The following is a 21,341-nucleotide window of genomic DNA, read 5'->3' on the forward strand; positions in this document are numbered from 1 at the left end:
ATGAGAGAAACATGGAATTTTTGTCATAAATGCAGGTGACCATGCATGAAGATGGTTAGGACTCTAGCTACTCCATTCATCTACTACACTTGAGACAGCAAACCCAAGGTCCCACAGAGCAAGTCTCAGGTCTGCAGAGCACCCATCAATATCAACAACATTCACAGTCATGGGGAAGGCCTAGAGCACAACCTGGTGATCTTTCATTAGACAGCCAGGACAAAACAGGTCCCCAGAGCGACTGTACAGTCTCCATCCTTGCTGGTTTTTCAAAACTGAATTGCACAGATCGTTGTGCAACCAGATGCAACTTTTGAGTTAGCTCAGCCTTCAGCAAGAGATTGGACTAGATGTCTTCTGGTGAACCTTTTCCACCTCTGTTATTTAAATGAAGCGTTGCAGCAGAGTGCCTGTTGATGTTGAGAAGTCAGAAGCCAAACATACCTCACACAGCACCAAGATGTTGTGGACCAACAGCACCTAACCACAGCAAAGAGAGCAGGGCTTGGACCATAGCTTGTAGTGAATCTGGAACTCAGCAAAAGCCAAGAGCACTATTCTTCACAAAACGCGCCAAAAATAGCATATTAAAATGCTGTCCTTTTACATAATCCACAAAGACAACTTAAATTCAGGACTGTAATGATCCAGGAATCTCTAAATCCGTATACAAAGTCTAGACTGACAGTTCTGCTTCCACAGTTTAGCATATGGGTGTGCAGTTTCAAGTGCCTAGGCATCTTTATATTGATCTCCATTAAACACCTAGCTTAATTATTAATAGTAACAACAATTAGTAATTTAGACTTAAATATCCATTTTTGGAACAAGACACAAGGAAAACAGTGGATGACTTGCACATGATCTCCACTGTATATCTGACATTTGTTGTTTTATACAATGAAAATTTTAAAAACTAAAGAATTGGAAAGGCATGGAGCCTAGATCAGAAAACAGCATTAAGGTGAAAAACTAGGGTTGGGGGAGCAGAAGGTGATAGGGGAAAATGGTTGAATATCTCATGACAAAACAGGTTAGGAAAATAATATTTATCATCAGATGGTTTGCCCAATAACTATGATAAAGCATGTAAATATGGTAGTATCTTGGATTCAGCCCTTACTCAAACACTGAGGAACTGCAAAAAGAATAAGCACAATTTAGCAACGATTATAGCTGAAGAATATTGTAGAACATGGCATCATGTCATAGTAAACCATAGTAATATTTTAAGAAAGGGAAGTGATTTATTTATTGCAAAGACAAGAGTCAGAAATAGCACATAATGGGAAAAGTTTGTAAACTTAAAAATAACTTCAAAGAAGTACAAATATACTTAAAGTGGGTGTGGGGTTAAAAATGATTTTGAAATGTAGGAAAGCAAGACAAGTCAGGATTATAATGTTACAGAGCAAGAAGAATAATGTGCGAAACAGACAGCTGAAGAAACAAGGAGGTTAACTAACTCTCAGAAGACTTCTTGTTACTTAATCTGTTTAACCAGCAATACATAAAAAGAGACAAGAAGCATTAGCAGGCTACAGAGAAGCAAAACATTACATTTAGCTGGATTCAGCACAAAAAGAATATTGCTGTTTCAGATACTGAAGGCATAGCATGCCAAAGAACCTATTCAGTTTCAGGAGAATATCCCATGAACAGAGACAGCTAAGGAAGGATCTCATTGTTTTCAATGGTTTTGCTCTGAACATTAGGACCAGACAAGGATGACAGTTTTCTAAGAGAAGCAGATATTGCAGCTATTAAAATAAATGTTACTGTTAGAATAAAGTCATATATTTGAGAGCAGCAGCAAAAGCCAAAGGATGATCATACTTAAAATCAGCTTAAAAGACAGGTGTTATGGATGGACTTGGAAATTGTGCATCACAGCCCATTTCACTGGATCTGAGTCTATGAGAAAGATCTGGATGTGTTCTGTCAACTGAGCAGGGCAAAACAGCAGAGAGACGGAGGAGCTCAAAGTCTGGCTGTGGCGGAGTCTTCTTTACATCAGTATCAAGCAGAGTAGTTACACACACATCAGCTCTTCTCCCAGTGCAGTGGGAGACAAAACAAGTACAGTTCCTGTAAAGATGAGTGAAAGCCTCCTGTCCTACGTGTAGGAATTGTCAAAACCGCCTAAACACACATGGTTATCATTTAGGCAGCACTGAAAAGTCGTTTGATAGAAATGTCTTCTAAGGATCTACTAACGACATCATCCAAGTTGTCTGTAAATGTGTCAGGATGGGTGTTGAGAATGGGGAGGGTGAAGATGCTGTCAAAACTGGAGGAGAACCAACTGGGTGACAGCACCCAGGGAAGGGCTGAATGCCAGGTAAGGCTCAGCAAATGTGCAGGAAGAGGTGTCAACATGGAAGGAAACTAAATGCTGCCTCCAGACTGATTTGTGTATTATTTTTAAATACGTGGAAAAGGTGGGCACAGACATTGTATAGGTGGTGGAAGTCTCTACTCTCACAAAGTGATGCAACTTTGCAAAGAGGAGAGGAAATTCTGAGAACATCCATTAAACTGCTATCATTGCCTATAACGCTGGATTCTAAGTCTGATTCTAAGTCCATGGCTTGTGCTCAGGGAATCCAAACATGTGGATGACATCTTCCCACTCTAAAAGCACTGTAAATGAAAAGCAGCAGTACAACAAAAAGGCTCTCCTGGAAAGCAAGAAATAAAAATAACACTATTATTATTTTTTAAGCTTTGCTGCAAATCAAAAGATCCCATAACATTTTATGGATGGAGATATATATAGTCCTATTTTTGCTAATCTCTTTCCATGAAAAAAAAAAAAAAAAAAAAAAAAAAAAGCAAAATTCTTTAAGTAACGGAAGATAGACAAACAGCAGGAGAAGAATTTTCCACTGGCCTCTCAGAATCCATGACCCAAAATATCAAAGAAGAAATAAGAAAGCAACAGTGCAAGACACATAAGTCTCTATACACAGGCCCTTCTTGTTTATCTTCTGTATTAAATAGTACCACTGAACCAAAACTAAGTTAAAAAAAGAAAAATTGCTTCAAACTATCCTTCTAGAGAACAACATTCATATTTATAGCAAACAAAAAATTCCCTATCACAGAAGCAAAAACTTAAGTTTTCATCAATATAGAGCAAGAGATATGTACTGAGATGTGTCACTCATGAAGTCTCCAGTATCACTGGCAGAGCAAGCTGAGGGAGTATATGAACCACCATGCCTCACTGAAGAATTTCAGCAAATAAATAAAAAATAATAATAAATAAATAAATAAAAATAAATAAATCCGTCCTAACATAAAACTACTTCCTATCCAAAGAAAAAAAAAAGATAAATAATGACAAAATTACCTCAGCAACTATTTAGTTAAGCCACGTAATTATATTTTACCTCCATAATTTGCTTTTCAAAACAAAACAAGCTATACATATGTGATTTACAGGCAAGTTCCAAAATGTATGGTTTCTATCTAAAAATAAGTGAGTAGGTATATTTTTCAAAAGCATAAATGATCTGGTCTCTAACACAGAATGAGCAACACAACCAGTAAGAGAATTCTGTAAATTCTGTGCATGTATCATCAAGCAGCTAGTATGCTTAGAAGTACTCCAAAGTACTCCAAATTACATATACACCAATATATGGAATGTATGTGAACTTGGGAATGTATCTCTGCAAATATACAAAAAGTTATGAAACATCTTTTGCTAGATGACAAAATAGATAAATTATTTCAGCTTACACAGCTGGCAATTATTTAGCTTAAAAAATATATAGAAACTAAGAAGTACCTTCACAACTTGCAACAGTAATGCAAATTCAGCTTGAAGTGCATAAAGACACTTGACAGCTACGAACTACGTGCATGCTTTCCACTGAAACAGCACAGGCACTTATCAGTGGAGCATGCTTACATCCTATAGAGGCTTACAATAGCCTATTCCAGCTGGCTATGCTGCTTCGGAGTTGCAAAAAGAGCACTCTTTTATTTCACGTACATGATGAAAATAGTACTTGATGTACTGACATTTTTCTATGAACTTTTTGTATAGCACAAGCGATAGTCTGAACTCCATTTAAAAACAGAAGAGCAAAAGCTTTTCCTATTATGTTCTTTTCAAGCAGAAAAAGTGAAGAGTTATGGCAAGTTCATGCCACTTCTAAGATGTTTAACACAAGTATCATAATTGTCACTTAATGGGTCAGGAAACAAAGACAGACTTGTCTCAGTGGTGTTGTCTGTTCTCTATAGATCACACTTATTTTCCTTTCATATTTAGGAAATGTAATTATGTCTAATTCAAATTACAAGAGAGAATAATTACACAAAGCCCTTTTTTTTTTTTCCCCTTTATAGTTAATCCTCTGAATATTTTATTTGCCAAGACATACAATTTTCCAAAAAGAAAACATTAACTTATGTGGCCTGTATGGAATTCATTTAATTATATGATATTCCAATAGGCTGCCCAGCAATTTATTATGTTAATTAGTTAGATTATGTGTGAAACATTTTACAATGAGTCTTTCCCTTTACCTTTTTTTTTTTTTTTTTTTTAATCCTTCTAATGAATCATTTTTGGTGGTTGTAAGAAATAACTGGGCTTTGCAGTTTGAGCAAAACATAATTTATATCAACCTTGACTTTCTGAAGCTTTTGAGAACCTTAAATTGTGCATTTTGTGATACTACAATCTACTTACTACGATGAAACATTATAATTGTTTAGTACTGTGTATTTGATATCAGAATTGAATACTATATTACTTTGTGAGTACTGCTATATTTTTGGTTACAACTAAAAAGGGAGGGAAAAAATGGAAAAGACCTCCAATAGTTCTCCAACTAGGTGGCAGAGGAGAGTTAAAAGAAAGCACCTACCAATCAGCATGTGCAATTCTCTCTTGGAAATGGGCCAACAAGCTAAATCAACATGGATTTTTGCAAGAAAGCAAGTTATTGTTTGCTTTCTACAAGCTGATGCTACTGTGTGGACAGAGAAACAGAATGCTGAACTTAAAATCTCTTCCATGATGTCTTCAACAGAATGTTTTGCAACAGTCCTGGAGTATTATTTCAGTCTAAACTTTACCTTACACTTTTTTTTTTTTCCTTACTAAAATGAAAAACCCATTGTATTTTTTTGCCTGAGTTTTCAATAGCAAGGGTCAGCACCTTTCAGCAGATCCAAGCTAGATTTCAGCCTTCCAAGCTAGATTTCCAGGACCCTGTCAGGACTCCTGGCATGTTCTGCATTTAGCTGGGAATCCATGCTTGCATCTTCAGCCTCTCAGAACACCCTGTGTATTTGTAGGTGGGGAAAGGAAGTATTGTCAGAACATCCTTTTCAGCTATAGATGCACGGCTTCCAGAAGTACCCACCCACTGCTACACTCCTATTACTGAATTCAGCCAAAAGAAGTCAACTTCATATACACGGGGTTTGTTGGTTAGGTTCTGCTTCTTCTCATACCCATACTGTAAACTAAAAATAGAACCTTTTCTCACCAACATTTTCAGCCCAATGCTGCACTGTGTAACACAGAACAACGCTGTACCACCAGCACATGTAAGCCCACAGAACAAAGTACTGGTAAACTGGGATGTCTACACGTGCATACCTGAGCAGACGTCTGAAACTGCGCTCATCCAACACAAACTCACTTTAACAAAAACTTCACTGTTGAGAAAAACTCCCTCTCAAACAGTAACAAGAAAAATCCAGACCTAGAGGTCCATCTTTTGCAAACACTACAGCTGTCATTATTTGTAGGTGGTAGAGGACAGAAATAAAGTTCAGAAAGCTAGTTTATCCCTGCTGCTCAATGGTGAGGGAAACCATTGCTTAACACAACAAGAAATTCACTACAAAATTTATGCTGAACCAGCCTCTCTGATCAGATACTAAAGGGTTTTCAGATGACACATAAGCAAAATATATTAACACTACAGAATCACTGATGTTGGCCCAAATGTCATGTTTAAGTCAGTTTCCAATTATTATCTTACCATTTATATTCATTTTCCCTTAATGGGAGCACTGTTAGAGCACTATAAAAAATTCTGCTGTGGTCACATACATCTCCAAGACTTGACAGGTCATCCAGCCACAGAAACACTATAAATATTTCAGATAACCTTTTTTTTTTTTTTTTGACCAACAGATGCTGATGTGATAAAATAATAGAGGGAGGCAGAGGAGAAAGTGACGGTATATTCCAAGTGAATTAAGTTGGTGTTGATTTCTTCCAACTGTGATATTCAAGTTACATTCACATACAGGTTATATTTCTAAAACGTTCCTATACCTTCTGTTACATCTTTTGACTTGACAGTTTTAACAAATGGAGAATTCAAGACTACATTATTGCTCATTTCTTAAAGGAGGACAGAAATATTGCTACACAAAGTAAACAATCCACCTAGTAACGGGCATAACAACTCACACAAATGCCATGAATGTTGGCTGCACTGAAGATTTTACCAGCATCAGGTCTACAAACCTAACCCTAAATCATTAAAGATTATAAAATAAAAAATGGACACGATAAATTGCAGATACATTTCACAAGGCATAAACAAAATCCAAACTTAATTTTCCTCCAGGTCTGCAAGCAACTGAGTCCTTAACACTGCATTTTGTACATCTTCATTCAAAGCTGAAAAGCAAAACTTGCAGAAGCTGGTCATTTAGATGTTTTGTTGTGTTATGAAATGTAGCAAGCAAACATAAAAAAGTCCTCAACATAGATCATTAAACATATTTACATTGTACCTTTCATTTTAATAAAATGACTCAAATGCTTACTTGGTCCTGAAAGACTACACAGTGAAGGAACTCTTCAGAGCAGGTTCCTTTAGTGGGATACCTGTGAACAAAAATATCAAAATAAGTTTGCTAGACTAAGAAGGTGTGTTAGTCCAGTCCTATTTTTTTTTCAAGCTGAAATTGAGCAGAATAAACATCCTAAATACTACTGTATAGCAAGAAGGAATGTGTATTTCACTGTCCCTTGGATCTCCAGGATTAACTCTGCTCTCAGTGCAAGTTCTTAGATTATTGTTTTAAGGCTCACTGCCAAGAAACCCATAAGTGCCTTATCTTGCTCTTTACAGAAGAATTAAATAGGACTAATACCTTCACGACAAAGTTTATACGAATAGTTCAGGAACACCTGCCTTACGGCTTTCAGGTTTTTTTTTTGGCTGGTGACCACATGCAGGTCATACAAACCATGCTCAGTTCCCATTGCTAAGCATCACGGCTTGTCTCGGCACTACCCAGTGACCCAACAGCTAGCCCGTCTCTGTGGCTCATGCCCCATCACCGTTGAAACATGCAGGATCATGCCCTGGACCTGCCCTTTTGGGGTGGTTGCTGGATGCTGCCCTAACGATCGCTCCATCCTGAGCTGCAGTGCAGGGTTCCTCAGCCCTTAGCTCTGGGCTTCTCAACACCACAGCAGCTTTAAATTAAATGACTAGTGATGAACAAAAATTCTTTCCGTGTGTATTGTACACTTCAACACACCACTGACAGTTTTAAAAACTCATGCATTAAAATCATTGTCTAGCTATGTATTTAAAACAATTAAGTCATCAGTAATTCGGTAAACGCCGTAATAGGCTTTTGGAAATTACAAAAGAATCCTTTCCCACGACATACATCGATATGATATTTGTCTAACTAGGTGATCTGCTTATTATGCACCAATTTAATGCTTTCTTAAAATATGTGGCAACAAAAAGCACAAAGGAACAAAGTTACCCTGCTTAATTATTTGACAGCATCAGTTTCAGATTTTCCAACGTGCCAAGCTAACTGAGAATACGTCAGTGCTACCACAGGACCTCCCAGTTCTCTCAGCACCAAAGGGTTAATCCCCCACATTTAATATCCTACCTCAAACAAGAATAATTGTAGCGAGAAGCAGGCTCTTATGGTAGCCTTAGTAAGACCATGCTAGTTCTTCAGAACACAACAGTAAAAAAGCCATGCAAATGGAGATGAATGGAGCACAAGCCACCGAGGTAATTAAAAATGTATTTTCCATCTCCTAGTAATTGAATTGTGTACAAGCTGCAAGTTAATGAGGTCATCTACCCTCGAGCACTGACAGGAAAGCAGGAATAATTATCTTTCAATTTTTTCTTATGTAGCAATTAATTTTAACCATTCGCCTACACCCCACTCCTACTTCCCTCATTCCAGTCAGTCAAAGTCAGAGCTAAGCCGAATTGACAAGCAATTGATATGGTAGCGGCACGGAGCCGCCGAGGCGGGTAAGGTAATCAAGGGGCTGCAGCTGTTGAGGGCTAAGCGCTTCCAGGTGAATGTCACCTGAGATTTTGCATTCTGCCACTCGGAGGACTTGGGACACACAGTAGTGCCTGACAGCACAGCTGGTGCCAGGTGGGCAGGGAGGGGACGGGGCTGGTTTGGGAAGGGAACAGAAGGATGGACAAGGATTGATGAATGGACAAGACTTGAAACAAAATCCCTCCCCCCCCCTTTTTTTTTAGGACTCATCTACTATCACTGAGTATTGCATACTACATTTTGGAGCTGTACAGAAAAAACAGTGTCATGCCTTGGCTTTTAATACGAAAACACAAACACCAATTAGACTCAAAGCCTTATGACGCCTCCCATAACTATCCGACATGGACTTTCAGCAGCTCTCCACTTAAAAGGAACTAAATGCATGCCAAGACAAATCCGTGAGGGAGCGGGCCGCAGAGAGCAGTTTGGCACTTTGACCTGCGGACAGAGGCCTCACGAGCTCTCTGCAGATGCCCACGTTTGTAATTGGGCTGGCAGACTCAGCAGCTCTTCCTTTGACCTGCACCATCTTTCAGCAGCTAAAATGAGCCGTTCTGTTCACAAAAAAAAAAAAAAAAGCAAAAGCCTCGGGTCTTTTAACAGGGATGGCACTGGCAATGCAACAAATGTATTTAACTCAAGCATTTCATTCAAATGGTTGAGATCAAAGGCAGAAGGCCCAAGTGTCTGGTTATTAATACTGCTCCTACATTTCCTCCCCTAATTAAGATTACAAATGTCATCAGCACATTGCATAAGAAAGGGAGCACACTGCTGGACTCAAAGATGGCCATGTGAGCCATACCACAGTGACAACTCATCCCTGTATGTCATACTCCCACGTGCTGTCAGATGTATTTCTTCTCCAATTTTAATTATTATTTTTGGCTTGCATTTTTATGAAGACCTTTCCCAACAGCAAGAATTCTGATTCAGATGCTCTTACATTCATGAGTTATGACAATGATTGTGCCTTACTCACCTGGCTGGGCAGACTAGCAAAGTCCCATCAGGTAAAGCTCTGTCACTTTTGCAAACTGTGACAAAAATTCTTATATGCACAACTATAACTGCAGACAAACAGCGTAAAAATTATAAAAATTATTTTTTAGTGTGAAATTATTCAGTGGTGGTGTAAACAAAAAAAACTCAGTCCACTGCCTTGGACTTCAAGTGCACAGTCCAGCTGCCGCCTTCTTGTGCTTTTACTAACCAAATCAAGGTTGCTTTTGAAGTTGATTCTACTTATTACAGAAGTGTCCAACAAATAGTTTCCTTTTAGATGAGCAGAATTTTCAGAGCAAAACTTGGTAGAAAAGGTAACAGAAGTTAATCCCTTGTGCTTTCCTTCATTAGGAACGAAGACAGTGATTATCATGTAGGCAAAAGTTAGACAACACCTGGAAGAGCAGTACGCATAAAGGTCACCTCAGCTTCAGTATAAAATTAGCATCAGGAATGAAAATCAAAGGCAAGCAAATGCCAACATGCAGAGACTGGAGGGAAGAGGAGTCGTCGCTTTCTTTTGAGCGCACAAAGAATATAACAACACGTGACAGCACAATAATATAGTAATAGCAATAATTTCTGTATATTTATCACCTAACTTTCTACATAATTTGCAACTGTCTTCTACTTTTCTTCCCATTGATGGAAGAAAACTCCACAATCTAAAAGCTATTGGCAAAGGGAAACTTGTATCACACTTGAACTTGTTATCCACCTCCCGTGGATATTTAGAAGTTTGCCTCACCCAGAATGAACATCAATTGTTGCTTCAGCAGGAGACTTCACAATCTTGATTTCTCATGTACACCTATAGCACATGCACAGAACAATACCTTCACAAAGATCAGCAAATGGAGTTTTTACCACAAAAAAAAAAAAAAAAAAAAGCACATTTTGGTCTTGCTGCTTGCCCCTCCCTCTCCCCATCCCCAGTTTAACACATTGCAGCTGGGTGCAAACCTGGGACAGTTGCTAACACTGGTGGCAAGTCCAGATGAAATGAAGTCAGAGTATTACAGAGAGAAGCACGTCCATAAAGCTAGTGCTCATTGCTCATAATTAAATTCCTTTGAGAACTCTACACACATGGACATGATGGAAAGACATGAATTGTACTACAAAGACAAAATCATTCTCGGTGGTGAGTTAAATGTTGTCAGTCAATCCTAACCATTTCACAGCCAGCTTTCTCTCTGTAATGGCAGATTAAACTTGGCAGACTTGATGGGACGTAATAAACTTCATGTAGCTCCCACTCCTCCTCTTCTTTGCAGAGCTGGGGCATGTTCTCCCTTTTAGCTTTGCTCAAGAAAGCCCAGATTAAACAAGAAGATCAGTTTCCATGTCCTCAGGAGGCTCTTTTGCTCTCATTAGAAGGGAAAGTTCAAATGCACATGCATAAACTGAGGAAGCTACTTCAGCAACTCTCCTGCCTCTGAAGAACAAGAGGACAGAGGAAAGCAGTACTTACTCAAACAGTGCCAGTGGTCATACAGCAAGGACAGGGCTCATAGAAACAGTTCACGTTACGCAGCTTTTTCTATTCTGAACACACAAAATGTGCTGCTGGCTCAGACAAATCCTGGGCATCACCCTGCCTCTCACAGAAGGAAAGAGATGCTGTTTCATAAGAGCACGCAGCCTTGATCACTTGCTGTGGTTTGTTTTCTTTACTATCTCCCAGCTTCCAAAACTGTCATTTTAGGCATATTTTTAGGGAATAGCCCTGCTTAAACCCTTCAGCATCTGTTTATAGACCTGCTGTCCACGAGGTCATCTACTCCTTCTTTGAACCTGCAGATCCTGCATCTCTACAGCATTTTGTAGCAATTGCTTTTAGTTCTACTACCCACTGCATAAATACTCTCTCTGCTTGCTTGTCTTCAGAGTTTTGTTTGTTTTTAGAAGTTCTCATATTATTTCAATAAAGCATCCCTTTCCCTGCTCTGGTGCTGTCACAAGTAGATCCCAGCAGTAGATACTGGTTAGTAAGAAAGATGAGAAGTTCAGTATAAATCACAGGGGGATTTGAGAAGAGAAAAGGAGTAATTCTTGCTGAGGTGTAAACACCTTTTCCTACTTGTAGGAATGTTTTTACTGAAATTAAAGAGGATGCCATTTCCTTACTTCCTTAGTGGGATTTTAAATATCCCAGGTTTACCACCTGGCATAGAGAAGCTAACTTATTTGATGTATTGCAAGTTGCATGGAAATGACATGACAAATTAAAATAAAACACTGCAAATGTGCAGACCAGCTTCTAGTGAATGGAAGGTAACTTCTGATTGGGCCAAAATTGACAGGTTTGTGTGAATATTAAGCTCTGACAAATTTTCTTCTAGATACTAATATTAGAATATAGTATTTGTATGAGATATTTATGCACTATTGTCTCTCCACATTAAAACATTTAGGGTGGACTTCTCTTCTTGTAACTGTGAATCACAGTATTTGTGCAAATTCTTTTGCTCACTTCCTGTAAATCTCAGTCTTCAGATTTTTCAGGTTTGGATAATCTCCTTTTCTTCTACTGCTCCTGAAATGTAAGCCTAGCCCCAGAGTCACTCTTTAGCCCCACAAACTTGCTTCATACCTGGGCTAACTGTGGTACGTGTCACACATACAGAACTCCGTGACAGTAAGTATGTGACCCTGCTACTAGAAAAGCTCTGTGATCAGAAATCATGCTGCAAACGTAACTAACCCACCCCCCCCCAAAAAAAAAAAAAAAAAGTTAAACGTTTTCTCTCCAAAAAATCAGAAAGACAAGATGTAAACCACAGCCAGAATACAAAGCAACAAACTACATAAAAAGCCTAAGTCTAGAAAAGCAGGCAGAGAAACATGTAATTGTTTTGCTCTGCAATGAAAAGCCTCTAGCACACAAATTAAATAGAAATCTCTGCTTGGATGCTGAAGCATAAAGGAACTCATGTTCCCGCTACACTACAAGCAAGACACATTGTCACAGACGCACAGGAACAATTACACCTTGATCTAATTTTGTTTAAATACAACCTATACTTTTCAATAATGATCTGCACAGGAGAGCTCATGTGATTTAAACCTATACAAAGTCTGAAGGTATAAACACAAGCCATCCTAAACACCACCACGAGACAAATCAAAACTTCAGATCTGTGCTCAAATGTGATAATCAATGTGTCACTTAGAACTTTTCTCACAACTATCCCAGACATTTTAAGAGCAGTTTTGGTATAGCTTAAGTTTTACAGTGTAAACTGGGACCATTGCAATATCCCAGTCTGTTTGCCTTACTGGATATTTGTTGTATTACTGGGAAAACACTAAATGAAGCAACTGGGAACCTATTCCGTCTCTGACTTTCTGCTGAGGTAGTAGCTAAAAGCCCCAGCCCTGCATAAAGATGTACATCCCTGAGCTGTACCAATCTGCAAAAGTAGATGGTCCCACTCCAGAGGCACACCCAGTCCGAGTTTCACAAGCCAGCTCCGAGTTCTCCATTTGTGATATATAGTTGCTGACTTAACTGTTGCTAACAATATTTAATTTGAGCCAGATCAAATCCTGCACACACTTTTTCCTGTGGAGAGTAGTAGAGAGATCAATACTAGTTACCTGCTGGAGAGATGCATCTCCTAGAAGCTCTTACAGAGCAGAACTCCTCCACCTCCCACCCCAATAGCTTATTACATAAACATATGCACTAATGAAAGATTTTAAGCTGCACTATTAAATACTTCTGTTTTTCTCAAAAATCTCATCTACCCAGCTGCTGCTTATCAGTCATCCATTTAATTATTGTACTCTGTTGCCTTGATCTGGCTTTGCCACACTGTGATAAATCATGCACAGGTGTACTGCACACACTGCTCCAGGCACAGATCTCCCCACACACCACCCTTCTCCAGAGGCTCAGACAGGGCATCTATGCTAAATAGATCGTTGCACAAAATTTCACACAAATAAGGAGATGCTTTTTATTTTGTTTTGTTAAAAAGCTTGAGATCTTAAAAGGCCTCTGATCACTCTCACACACTAGTATGTTGATATTCAGTGGATGCCCACTAAAACTTTCAAGATCCCACACAGCAATAAAAAAAAAAGTATCTTTTAAAGGTATTGCCATTCACTATTTGGCTCAATTTTAATTTCTCATTTCCTCCCTCCTAGTTATGTAAAAATTATAGAATATGTAGAAGTGAATATGGAAAAAAAATAGAAGATTTTCAGTAAGTGTTCAGGTAAACAATTTATGAAAAAACATGAATTTCTGCTTATAGCAATCAGGGAAACTTCACTTTCTCCAGACACCAGGATTGAAATCCTGCATGTTAGTTCCAGCTAAGTCAATTTTCTTAAATTGAAAATCCTGACATAACAAAGTTTCATCACTTTTTGTGAAGTGCCATTATTTCTAACTATTCTCAGATTTGAATGCAAATCATCTGTGTCCAGCTATAGCAGGCTTAAAATTCCTTCAAAGATGCTACACAAGCTGAATTCTGCGTCACTGTTCCCTAGCATCAATCCTACATTGATTTATTCCATCTTTCCACTTTACTGTTTTCATTGAAAATGTTATTCCTCCCAAAATGGCACAATAAGCAAAATTCTCCACTCTTTTTTTCCTAGGTGTTGTCTCAAAAAAGAAAAATTATTTTCGTAGGTATTCTGTACCTATGTAATAGAAACTAAGTTGAACATTGTCTGGTGATTCAAATTACACTTTTCAATTCTGATCAATAGAAACACACTTCATACTTTCATTCTGAAAGCACTTGAATAGGACATCTAGTAATACAACATTGAACTTCAAAATTTTAGAATCTTCTTTCCTTTTAAAGAAACATTTCCATGTGATATTTACCATATTCAGACAATTTGCTGCTTTTCCAAAATACCATTCCATTGCATGACTATTAAAAGGTAAACCCTGAACAAATTATAGTGTATGTGAAATTTTATTTACCTATTTTACAGAGTGAGCTCCAGAAAAGAAGATACACGACTCAGTGAAATATTACCCAGGTCAGCACTGCCACGTGGTATGTTACACTATCGACAAATGACAGAAGATGACTGAAAGAAGAAGAAAAAACTTGAAGTTAGCATCTTCCTTTACAGTACATCATATTCCAGGCGATAAAGATCACATGAAACAATCCTAAGACCGATTTAGAAAATCACGCAGTGATTTCAACACCCAGTCTGTGTCTCTGCAGGAGCAAACTCCAGTAAAGCAGCACTGCCCCACAGCACATTATAAAATTAGCCAAATAAAGACAGACTGCAGGATCAAAGCAGTGAGATATCCCTGCTTTTCTTCTGTTTCCTAGGATACTTCTCTATATACCTAGATTTTGTTCATGTCCATGTTTTAAAATAGTCATTTGACATTTACATCTGAATTAATTCTAACTATAAATACCCCTTGTTATATATCCAGCTAGTTGTAGCACATTAGCAGCTCACAGTATCCATTTCATTAAGATCTTTAGGATTTTAAGTCATCAGTTAATAATCCATCCTTATTATGAAATAGAGCCTCTGAAGTATAACTATTAAAATAAGCCAATCTAGTGTACGCAGGTTTCTGGAGATCTTCTGCCCTTTCAAAACAGTTACCTATCCTCATAGGAGCACCTGTGTTCTCCTAAATGGTTACTCAGTAAAAACTTCTTAAATTCTGACCGAGAAAGTCAGCCAGTGGAGACAAGCAGCTGGTTTGCACTCCCTGAATCTTTTGATCTCTCTATGGAAATTTCCACTTAAGGTGAAAATGACAACTCCCCACTTGACTGGTTCTTGTGACAGAAATACGGCCTGGTCATTGCTTCCACTGCCTGTAAAGACAGTACAACACCTGTTAAAATAGGATGGGCTATCAGTCCTGAGCTAACAAAATCCAAGATAGGCGTTTCAGCTTACTCGTAACAGTTGACCTCCTCCACCCATTGAAGCACTCTGCTCTTCCACATTCAAATTCTGCTAGCCCCCATCTTCCCCCAGCAGAGATGACCACAGGTGTACCTAGAAATGAAGGACACTGTGGCAAAGCTTGCTAGCTGAAGTCCAGCTGCAACACAGCTCTCCTCCTGCTTTCTGCACCCACCTAACTCACTGTGCCAACAGAAAGAACCTGATTGCCCCTTTGTAATTCCTGAAGCCCACTACGTTATGCCTCCTATGACAGTCAAGCTTACACCTTTTTCACTCAGAAGTCAAGCACTGAAAGTTAAACTGTTTTGGTGGGTTTTGTTTTGATTTTTTCCCCTTTCAGTAAAACAGAAAAAGAAATCAGAACTAATCTTCCCTTAGGACCTTCCCTTCCCCCCAGTTTATGTGGCACAGACCAGCCCGCAATAATCAAACCAGAGCCATTTAGTGTATAGTCTAGTCTTGCTGTGACTAATAGGATGATTGGTTGTATAGCTTCTTTATGGTTGTTCATTATATCACCCTTACATAAAGTAATTTAATTTCAGTGGGATAATTAGGGTATTTCTAATCTAACTGATAGTCTGAATGAAATGAGATTCTCAGAGGGAGATTTGTGTACCAGGAGATTGCTGACCTTTGGCCCCAATTTTCACACAATGTATTAAGCTGACAGCCTTACTTCCAAGCCCTGCTGCACCGGCTCTTCACCACTTGTGCAGAGCTACATGCTACAGACAGCACCACTGAATGAGGTGGTTCTGCCCCAAAATCCCACTATTAAAGGAAACTATACTATTTTATTTGCATTATAGAAAAATAATCCAGGACATCACTCAGTAGCTGGAAGTGCAGCACTGTTATTAATCTGCCATGTAATGCCAGCAACTAAATTCTCGATTTTCAGGCTCTGCATTACAAGGCAACTTCAAACTTATACAACGTTGACTTGATCAACACCTACACTTTCAGAAGTATTGAAAGAAAAAAAATAATAATTTTTCCCCTACAATTTTCTGGAATCAAATATGCAAGAGTTAAGTATGCAGCTTCTACACTGTTGGCAAAGTGAATCAAAGCTATAATTGTATTGATGAACCAAAAACCTGGGTTCCTCTAGTGTTCACTGCTCACTGCAGCTGACAAGCAGTATGGACTATCTGGCTGGTTAACCTACAAAACCCTCCATTTCTTCACTGTCAGTTATTGCATACCAACACTTTCCTTTCTGTGTCTGTCCCTGTTCCCTGAGAGCTGACATACTCCTTCCCTGCATCCCTATAACACCTTTCTGGCATAGACCGATCCCAGCTCTCAAAAGGCTTTTTCCTTCAGCTACGTATGGACTGCGGCTGCTGTGACCTAAGCCTCCTTGTCATACCTGCAGCAGCGTCCCTGCAGTTGCACATTCCTCCGCTGATCCTTGTCTTTAAAAGGATGATATCCTTAAATACTAGAAGCCTTCATCCTACAGACCTTTGAAATTATTTCCCTGTGATTAGTGAGCATCTCCAACCTCAACAGCTTAGCCTTTAATCTTAAGAGTTAACAGAAGTCAAAAAGGCTTTACAAACCAAACCAAACAATTTGCTCTGTCATTTCATTTCTTCTTAGTATTTGATATATAAATGTTTGATTTAAAGGTGATTTAAAGGCAGCGCATAAGTTATATTAACTTGCAGGCTTCTTTGTCCCAGACTAACAAACAAATCAAGTGAGGCTCTGAAGATACCACTCACAGCCTTTCCTTTTCCAACAAAATAAAATTCTGTATACAGAGTTCCCACTAACTTCAAAAGCTTCACAATTTGACATAAAATTTTATAGCTACACACAAATAACCAATACACAGCGTCAAGTAAATATATAGAGAGATACTTACTGTATATATACATGTATATATATATATGCACACACTTAAGTATTAGCCTGTTCTTTATTTCAACATAATAAAGCATAATTTAACAGAAGTATGTGCACTGGTCCTCTGAAAAAGGAACCTCAATATTTACACTGGAACACAGAGGAAAATATATTAGCTATAGTATTTATGCCTCGACACGTAAAACATTAAACTTCATACAGAAGTAATTCTTTTCAATAAATTATTCTGCAAGTATCACCCTTTTAATAAGAGATACGTCGTTGTTTTTAAAATAAATTAAAAACAAAACACAATTAACTGCTATTTCTATAGGTCCCTAAAGGCCTTTTCTTTAAAGAACAAGCTCACAAAAAATGCATATTGAAGATTAAGATTTTGCATAGATGGATATTTTAAACATGGAGGGAGAGAAAAGCAGCATAAGAATAGCCCACCTCAATCTTTATTTCACTCTATTTCTCACCTTATCATTATTCAGTAATGGTCATTTGTATTTTTATATTCTTCACCAAGCCTTGCACTTGCAGCCATGTCAGACCACTTCCTTGGGGATTCGTTGTTAGCAAGTCGCTAACCTGAAGGATGGTAATGGCTCTTTTACAGAAGTAGCAGTCTTGTCAGGACCTATTTAGGAGACTCTTTAATTCATGGTTCATTGACCTGATAAAACGAAGAAGCCGTTACAGCTTAATGGACCAAGGCAGAGCTCACATACAGGAAGTAAAGGCTCTATACTAGAGACGATGAAGGGCTGTTTTCTACTTTTGGATGCATATTACAAACCTTAATTTTAAATATATTTTCAGAGACAAGACAGTATTGATCAAAAGTAGTTCTAAAATAATAAATATTCCATAGTGTCTTCATCTTAAGATTTATTTAAGGTTATCTTAAGATTTGCCAAAATATTCTACTTGGTCAAAGGAAACAAATAAATGAACTCCTTTCAGTGCTTGTAGATAAACTTCTGTGAAGTGTTTGTCCAAAAGGTGTAAGAATTAAGAATATTTCACACAGTAAGCCTACCTTGTTTAGTAAGACAAATCCAAAGCAAATGCATTATTGTTACTATGCTAATGTACTTAGCAGAACCAACAATGGATAGCACTGGATTCTGCTCTATTTCTGCCTCTGCCACCAAAAGTCAACACACACCTCAGTATTCATCCATACTTTGGATGAGTCTTCACTCAAAGTATCAAAAACTCTCCTTTACAAAGTAATTTGATGTCCTCAAAAGGGAGGATGCTGTAGACCTGTTTCTATTTTAAGATCCTAATTTTCCAAAAATTCTAGTGTTAAGGAATACACCTAATTTAGTGCTAAAATGCACAAAGTTGAAATTTTATCTATAATCATAGGCATATCCATTCATTTGCATGGACAAATACTCATCATTGTATGCACACAGCAGAAGTAACAACTGCCCAGGTTCCCCTGCTTCTGCTCAGGATCCTTCCTCCTCAATAGCACTTCATTTCCTACACTTTTGAGAAAAAGTCAAAGGATAGAGCAACTCTACAAAGATCAGTTATTTTACTTGGAAAACAAGTGATAAGCAAGAGCCCCAGTCTCTCTTTTTTTTTTTTTTTTTTTTTTTTTTTTTTTTTTTTAAATTAGGAAGACAAGTACTGAAGCCTTCTGCTGGGCTGCACCCTGTTACAATGTGAGGTGGAAGAGGGAAAAAAAAGCACAGCTCTTTCAATGTTTGGCCAATAAAGCACATTGTGAAACCTGGCTAATCCCATAGCCCCTACACTCAAGTTTGAAAGAGCTCCTTATATCATTGCACCTTCATAAAAGTTGGAGGTACTGAACAGTTTCCAAATGATGTTTCACTGCCTCATTGGAGATTGTCCCTGGACCCTGAAAATGCATACAAAATATTTTAAATCAATACCAGAAAATTATCTTTTTTTTGTATAAGTTTTGTCCTGATATCAAACTAAAAGAGCACACAAAAACCATCTCCCCTCCTCTAAAAAAAAAAAAAAAATACTTTATTCTTAGTACAGTTTAATAGAGTGACAAATTGCTATGGTATAGAGAATGTCAGGGAAAGAGAAGACATCTACTTTCACGTATTTCAGCAACATTCAAACCATGCCAGCATTAACAATGATATACTTCAATCACAAGAAACTGTACTAAAGCTTCATTTTTAAAAGCTACAACTGCTATGAAGACATGATTATAAAATTGCATTATTTCTTATCTATTATATTACCACCACCAAATAAAATATTTCAAAAAAAAAAAAATCCAGACTGTTCAAGAAGTCTTGAACGAATGCCACTGTCAGTACTGTTTGAAGGGGGAAGACAAATAACTGCAAACTCAGAATTTTAGGCAAAAATCATCCTTACATAAATTTAACTAATCAAAATCTGCTAAGATTTCTACTTTAACATCAAATTTTCTGTTGAATTTTATTTAGATGCAGAGGTCTTGTCACTTCCTTAAAAGCTATACAATAGTAAGGTGTTCTGTGAAATGACTACAACGCTAGGTCTCCTAAGAGAACTGCCAATCATACAATTTTTCATTATCAGTCATACAATTCTTAGTCTTATCTGTTTGTTGTTTAAGGCACTGAAGATACTCCAGGAAGAAGTTTCCTACATAGATGCTATATGAATCTCACTAACTACATAACTAACGTGGCCACATTTCAGCAGAAACCATATAACTAAATTAAAAATAATCCTCCACGATTGCAATGGAAATGCAGGACTAGGCTTTAAAAAGACAAAAATAGTGTCCACTACAGAAACTCTTTCCATAGACGTTTTGTGCTGTGTTACAATCTTGCTATTTTTACCTTAGAACAGTAATTGTTTACCTTGTTTCATCCATTTCTATTGTCTCCACTGATTACTGGAATCATATTTCTAGGGTAAACAAGGTGAAAAAAAAAGTCTCTTTCCCACTGTCCCATTTTCTGTCAGGAAGGTTTGAAGCAAAGTAGGCCTCCCAATAAGTTTTCTAATCCAGATAAGTAGGGCTAAGATATCTGACAGCTGTTTCACGCTCTTCATCATCATCTGAAACAATCAGTACGCATTAGAGAGTACTTTTCCCTTTACAAAGGTGATAATTAGATAACAAGCTGAGATTAAAGTAATTACAGTTAGACAGCTGGCAAGGCAGCACAGTCATGTTGAAATATTGTTGATACTTCAGCATCTGGTTCTAATAACAGCACAGGCTAAAAGATTTTACATTAATTACAGCACATAATTTAATATAAACATATTTAATTACAATTGATGAGCGATAAACTGTTCAAGAATGACTTAACCCCTCACACATGTCAAAATGATTGGAACTTCATATATATCTTTCCACTTTAGGCACAAGCTGCAGTCAGTATGAAAGGTTAGGAATCTCCATTTTTAAGAAAAGATTCTACCTGGCAAGGTGAATTATTGATATGTTCTTTAAATCTCATTCAAAAACTTGTTAAAATTGATAGCATGCTACAGCATTCAGGACCAGCTTCAGACATTTAGGCAGAACTGCAGCTAAGCCCAAAATTGCCATCTCAGAAATTCCATTGCAGCTGCCACCCAACCCTGAGGCACCTACAGCTCCCTGCAAAGGTTTCCCAAGGATGCCCTCAATTACCCTGATCTTATCAAAGCCAGGCAACACAGAGCCAAGGCTTCCTCCTAAACCAGTTGGGATCTGGAGGCAAGAGCCTGCTCCAAAGGTGCAAGGGGCAGCAGATGCATTTGAAACACTTACCAGATAAGATGCCAAACAGACCTAGGGGTGTAGCTGGGAACCCCTCAAAGGTACAGACCCTAAACATTAACTTTCTTTTACTTCTCTCTGACCCTGTCAGGATCATAATTTCTTGTATTAAAGGTTGTAGCAAGGTTGCTACAGCTTGAAAAATTACAATGGTGTCAAAGAATAGTAGAAATGAGACAAGCTAATCCCTCTGAAAGAAGGGAGAAAATGAAGCCTGATTTTCGGGGAACACACCCTACTCACGAATAGTGTAAGGATCCCAGTACTTACGTTCTCTCCATACATTCCTCCTTTTCAGCCCAGCCTCTTTCTCAAGCCAGGACCACGTTCACCAGCCCTTGGACCAGGAGCCTGGCTCTACCTTCTTTGCAAACAGAGACCACCACAAGGCTACCTGCAAGGCTGGCCATGTGTCCTCTTGCAGCCCCAAGGCTCCATTCCT

At 38.1% G+C, this 21,341-nt stretch overlaps 1 long non-coding RNA gene across 3 annotated transcripts in view; it reads right to left on the minus strand.

The window, feature by feature from the left end:
• The window catches only part of LOC137857896 (uncharacterized), a 193,512-nt gene that overhangs the window by 124,706 nt on the left and 47,465 nt on the right, over nucleotides 1–21,341 (minus strand). For all 3 annotated transcript variants that reach the window (XR_011097361.1, XR_011097363.1, XR_011097362.1), the window contains one exon: nucleotides 6,814–6,874. This is a non-coding gene — a long non-coding RNA (uncharacterized lncRNA). The remainder of the gene's footprint in view (nucleotides 1–6,813; nucleotides 6,875–21,341) is intronic.

This window comes from Anas acuta, chromosome 5 (assembly GCF_963932015.1).
Source record: "Anas acuta chromosome 5, bAnaAcu1.1, whole genome shotgun sequence".
Taxonomy (NCBI): Eukaryota; Metazoa; Chordata; class Aves; order Anseriformes; family Anatidae; genus Anas; species Anas acuta.